General features: G+C 44.7%; 1 long non-coding RNA gene across 2 annotated transcripts; it reads right to left on the reverse strand.

Moving 5' to 3' along the window:
* Positions 1-1589: 1589 nt before the first annotated feature.
* LOC116217046 lies at positions 1590-6212 on the reverse strand. 2 transcript variants are annotated; one of them, XR_004160924.1, is made up of 4 exons: positions 6010-6212; positions 5031-5115; positions 4575-4656; positions 1590-4393 (listed from the first exon to the last, which is right to left on the reverse strand). It is a non-coding gene; the product is annotated as an uncharacterized LOC116217046 (long non-coding RNA). The 2 variants fall into 2 exon arrangements; XR_004160923.1 differs by having other exon boundaries at positions 5031-6212.
* Between the last annotated feature and the right edge of the window lie 6 nt (positions 6213-6218).

Consider the following 6218-nt stretch of genomic DNA (forward strand, 5'->3'; position numbering starts at 1 on the left):
GGCACTGGATGCTGTGCACGTGTTTTGCTTCCCCCTTGGTGGCTCTGAAGTGTGAGAATAAAGCATTTGTCACCAAGGCTAACAATTAATGTTTTCCAGAGCACGCATTTAGAACTGCAACTACCTAAATACTTGATTAGTGCATGAGTCCCAGTGAAAAAAAAGCAGTAATTTGAAGAGGGTACGGCCAAAATTGATCCTGATCGATTTCGTTATTTTTTAGTTTTTGGAACAAACCAAACTCTCAAAATGCTCTTCTCTCCCCTTGCCTTAAGCTGTGAGGATACATATTGGCATGCATATCCTCTTCTGCATTGCATGTACTTTTAAAAAAATAGTTTGTTTCTATGAAGAAAGACTTGAGCTGCCTTGAAGACATGTACTGGTAGTTGACTCCAGGCCCCAGCACTAAGTTTTCAATTTGTACAGGTTTTATTCAAAGTGTTTTCAAGGCAGAAGCTGGAACTGTGAAAATTGTACTGGTACTCTAATTCGGCATGAATAATACTTGAGATTTCTAAGCATGGAGTGCTCAAAGCTTCTTGGGAGTCAGCCACTGCTTGAGGTGTGTTCTTTGCGTATTAAAAACTTCTCATGTCTCTGAACCGTATCAATAAAAGGAAAAAATATTATATATAATATCTTGTGATACAAAAAGCAAGATCAACCAAAAATGGCAAATACATTTTGATCATCTTTCGTCTTATTTTTTTTGACCACATACATTTACAGTCCTTTGGAGTTTGTGCTTCCAACAGATATGAATTTGAAGAACTTGTACTTCTGCATATGGAGTGAGGTCTGAATTTTGTGTCTAGGTTTAGATTGCTAGATTGCTGGCTTGCTGACCTTGGGCACAGCCTCTTGAGGGATTTGGGGCAAGGTTTTGCTCAACTATTTTGCGTCTGTGCTGCACGATTACACAAGAACTCAAGTACTCGGGTGCAGTAAGGTAAAAGCTTTTGATGAATATTTGAATTACTGCCTTCTTAACCTAGCCTGATCTGCTTTCCATATATTCCTTCTTGAAAGATTTCTAGATTTTGGGGTTAGTTACAGAGGTCCAACAAGAGAAGTGAATTCTCTCAGCTGAAGACAGTGACTGTGGAGTAGTCTGTATGAGAATTTCATGGTTCACTTTTTCTGAAATCAATTGTTTAGTAATGTGAGATTTGACAAGTTACAAATCTGACACCTGCACTAAAACCCAGGAAATCGTTTAATAAGGCTGTTAAGTTCCTAAAACTGTTTTATTCAAACAGAGTAATACTTGGAAATGTCCTCTTGTCATTACTGCGTGAGATACTGCAAGACGTTCAGTGTGCCACCTGTTCATGCTGCTGTAACTGCTGCTATCGAGTATTAAAGCCACTCTTGTGAGAATCGTAACTCAAATATTAATTAATTTTGCCCATGTGTATTTTCCTTGTGTAGAATGCAGAAGTCTTAAATAATTGCATATATTTTTTCCTCCACTCGCTTCTGTCAGCACAGTCAGTTTTCACGGGTAAGCTGGTTCCATTTGTCACTCTTCTGATGTCTAACCTTGTGCAGGGATGTCTTACTGTGTGACTGTCATAAGCTGGAAAGTTTTCTGTTCGTGGTTACCTAAAGAGGAAACGGTAGTTTCACATGAACTTTTTTGTCTTATTTTGTTTGTATTCTATGCAGAAAATTTCCCAAATGACACGGTGACAATAAAATTGTCAGTTTGCCAATATCCAGTAATGGTTTTATTTTTAACACTGTGCACATGTGTTCTGCAAACAATGGTTTCTTACTTTTGCCAGCTCATCTGGTGGCTGACTGTGATCGTGCCCACGTTGTCCAGCTGTAATGCTGCTGCTGTGCTCCTGCTGTTAGCAGTGACCTTGTTTCTTAGAAACCCACTAACAAGGCGTGGGCTGTTCACTGGAGTTGCTCCTATAATCCTCTCTTGAACAAAGAATCTCTCGCTTGGAGGAACTGCTAAGGTATTAAGGTGATGAGCAGCTCTTCAACCCCTGACATTGTTTGCAGGAACTTCAAGTGAAGGAAGCGAGGCCTGTGTAGTGCTGTATGAGGGCGTGAGTTACGGCTCAGCCACTGTCGCAGCCTTTTGCTGCTGTGTGCTGCAGGTCCTGTTCCTGCCTCTCCATGCCACCTGCTCTGATGCTTGTCTGTCTTTTCTGGTGCCTTTAATGCCCCGTAAGTAACCCATTCATTAAGAGAAAAAGCTTTTTCTTAAGTTTTTCATGCAATTGACTTCCTGCTGGCTTGGTGGGTTAAAGTGACTCAGTGCGGGAATCAGAGGTGGGCAGAATGCTCCTCATTCTTGATAACGGGTTCCTTGTTAACAATCAGCTTCAGACGATGATCTGGATTATTCCTGTTGAAAAGATGGTCTGAGTGAATGCTGTACTCTGAATCCCACTTGTTCAGCTACTTGGAGACCTGCAGGATCCTGCTGCACCTGGAGAAGGGTAGCCTGGCAAAGCAAACCGAATGGGTGCACGCATTGCTTCAGTAGGCTGAGTCTCTTTGTGGAAAGACAGCGTGAGCACAGGGGTGGGCAGTGTATGTGCCGTGAAGTACTCAGGAGGGAGAAATGCAGAAGCAGGGCCATCTCTCGGCAGCAGTGAGCTGTGGGCTCTGCCTCTGTCTACTCCTTTCTTTTCCTGTAAGTCTGAGCCCATCATCTCTAAGAGGCGCGAACAGCTCTGAGGCCATTTAGTTCCTGCAACATCTGCCAAAAACAGAAAAGGGGGAAGAGAGTTCGTGTGGCCCCACGTGATGGGAAAGGCTGGAATATGAATGATCTCTTGTTGATGTTAGAGCCCACGGTAATCACTTGGGAGGGATCATATGAATGTTCCAGTTATTAAGTCTTCACTTAAAGCTTACAGGCAAGAAACATGGTATGTTGCAACACTGCTGGAACTACTTCCTAGTTTTTGCTGTTGTGTGGCCTGGAAAACTAGCTAGCTTGCCTAAAGACAGAACATCAGTTCTACTCTTCAAGCCCTTGTCTGTAAGGGGTTAGCTGTGAGCAAGCGTGGAACCTCCATGCAGCCTGCGGACAGCCCCCAGTATGGGACTGCCAACCAGAGGGAGAGGTGCGCTGACCAGAGATAGAGGGGTGCCTGGACAATGCACCCCTGGGGTTGGAGAGTGTGATGGTGCTAATTAACCATTAACTCTGGTTCACGAATTTGGTTGTGAAAGGGTTGGGGATACCTTAATGTGGGTGTGGGAGAGAGCAGAGCATTGGTGCAGTGCAGCTAAGTTGGCTCTTGGATGCACCATGCCAAAGGGTTTGAGGTTTTTGATGTGGAACTGTGCAGTGATGTTGCGTAAGGTATGCGGTTATAAGACCAGAATCTCTTAATTTCCTTTGTAACATAGAACAGTTACAGAACAGCTGAGAAAGGGTTTTTAATTTTAATAAAAGTCAAGTGAAGACTTAACTGTGCTGTAATGTCCTCAGGACACTCATAAAATTCTAGGATTCCTTCAGCTGCACAAACAGGAATTTATAAATATTTATTGAAATTAACTTTATTGAAAATGTCACCTGCATAAGTGGAGGTAAATGTAGTGGAGAAATGTGGGGGCAGGGCACAGTTTGCTCCAGATGGGCTCTCCAGTTGGCCCTCTATTTTTGCTTATGATTTGAACAACACCTGCGTTAATTTTGGCCCACGTCAGCACCTTCTGCAGCACTGCTTTTGCACACGCCGCCCAGAAGGAACATCTGAAGAGCAAACCAGCACTGTAAAGGCCGACCGCAGCTCCATCAGTTAATGGGATGGTTGTTGAAGCACTGTTGGAAATGGGTGCATTCTGCAGGGCAAGCGCTGCTGCGTGGGATGGCACGGGCTGTAGGAAGCTGAGCACGGTGCTGTAAGGGAGGGTGCAAAATATGAACATCTGTAGCTTTAAAGGCTGCTGGGCAGTCTTTTCTCACCCATCTGGCGATGCGAAAATAGTCTTAAACAAATTGGTAGATCTTCCAGTTTGGGTAGCCTCTCTGTTTTTACCCAGCTTTTGTTCACAGTTGGCAATCTGTATCATTCACTTTGGTTTCAAGAACCTCACTTTGGAGCAGCATTTGAGGAATTTGGCATTAATGTTCCTCTCAAATAGATTGGGTTAGATATGGGAGTTTTAAATTAATACCCAGGACTTAGATTCTAGATGTATGACAGCACAAGCCTCCGTTTTTCATCCCAAATTAACCAGCTTTAACAGATCACGTCTTGCTGAAACTTCACCTTAGGAAGGCATCTCCTCCACCTCACCCTCTGAACACGGCAAGGTCCCGAAGCATCAGAAGTCACACCCAGAGCCAGGCGCTGCAGCACGGTGCTTGGTCAACCCCATCCCAGCACATCGGTGGGCAGTGCTCAGAGATCTGTCTCATGAAGGGGGGTGGCAAACATCCAGCTTTTAGATTGGGGTTTTCTAAATATTACATATAAAAAGCCTAAACATAATCGCCAAGTATAAAATATTAAAGTGGAGCATAAAATATTTAAGCATTAAATGCAAAAAATGTTTTTATCTTGTAGCTTGAATAGGGGAATTTTACTCACAGTTACCCAGCTCACTGCAGTGTGAGATAAGTGCAGCTGACTTATTTATAGCTGAAGGATGAGGGGACTTTGCAGGGTGAATCTGTACGGGATGAAGGGATGTGCTGTAGTTATACCATCCCTTGGCACACCATTACAGTGTACCTGCATGGTGAGAGGGATGGGGTTTGGCTCCATCAAAGCAAGCAAGATGCAGTGTTTAAAAGCGAAGTTGGCCTAGAAATAAGGTTATGAGGAACAAATAAGATTTAAGGGAAAGAGACATGTAGACAGTTTTGAAAAAAATTCAAATTTGGTGTGGATTGAAAGAAATCCATAGAAATCTGTCATGTATGTATATATATGTATATAAGTTAATGTACGTGTGTGTGTGTATGTGTGTATATATATATATATATATATATATATATATATATATATAAGCATAATGATATTCACTGATGCTGAGAGTCTTACAGTGATAACTTGGTGACCAGGTCTGAAACTTGCTCCAAGAGGGCTGAAGGCTGCAGCTGCACCAAACCTGGCTGCTTGAGTCCACCTGCACAGAATAAATACATTCCAAAAAAATACAGCTCCATTCTGCAGCACGTGGGTTGGCTTACAGAGCTGCATGGAGCCAGGGTTTCCTGAGCAGGAATGGAAGGACAGCACTCGAGGCACAGACAGCAGACATCCTGTTACAGCTTCTAATGTTAGGATTAGTGCATTCCAGAGCTAAAAATGAATGATTTTGCTTCAGGAGTTGGAGGCTGCCTCACCTTCACCAGGGATTACAATCACGGGAGCAGGAGATCCTTAACCTCATAGAAGGTTTACAAGCAGAGGCCTTTCTTGCATTCAGAGAACTCAAAGTCTGTGTCTAAAGAATAAAATAACTGCAAGTTTCCAAGTGCAGCCTATGTCAGTACACTCTGCTGCATTACGTACTGTCAGTGGCTGCAGGTAACTCGTTATAAGCTCATCAGGTGTAAGCTTGCAATTTATTTTGCCAACCAGACATGCTTCGTCTGTGCAAAGTGTGGCTTTAAGCGTTCCCTCTGCTGTAGGTTTTAAAAATAAAAAGCTTCCCTTCTCCCTTGCCTTTTGATGAACTGTGGGCTTCTCTCCAATACGAAGAGCTGTGTGTACAGCTCTCTCTGCCCGCAGCGCTGTGTGGGGGCACAGCTGTGCGCTCAGAGACCTGGAGGGGACAAAACATCGCAGCAAGGGCGGGTCAGCAGGAGCAGTCACACACGTCGTTCAGAACTGAAGGAGGATACGCGTTCCTGAAGCAGCGGGGGCAGAAGTCAAGTGGGGTCTTTTGCTTTTGGGAAAGTTGGAGGGGAAAAGGAGGAGGCGTGGGTTCCTGCAGCTGTTACAATAACAAGCATAGGAAACGGAGTAGAGGGCCTTCCATACCAGTCTTTATCCCTCACCCATTCCAGAGATGTACCTCCTGTACCGTACAGCAGCCGCAGCCTGCTCCGCTCGGAGCGGGATTGTGACTACGCGAAGGGCAGAGGCAGAACCCCACGCTCTCCCTCTCAGCCTTTCCTCCCCGCGCCGCGGCGCTCGGAGCAAACTTCGGGGTCGCCGCTTTCTGTGCAGCCGGGTCCGGCGGGGCCGCCCCGGAGCCGCAGACGGGAGCTCGTGGATGGGTAC

The sequence above is a fragment of the Meleagris gallopavo genome, chromosome 11 (assembly GCF_000146605.3).
Source record: "Meleagris gallopavo isolate NT-WF06-2002-E0010 breed Aviagen turkey brand Nicholas breeding stock chromosome 11, Turkey_5.1, whole genome shotgun sequence".
Lineage (NCBI taxonomy): Eukaryota > Metazoa > Chordata > Aves > Galliformes > Phasianidae > Meleagris > Meleagris gallopavo.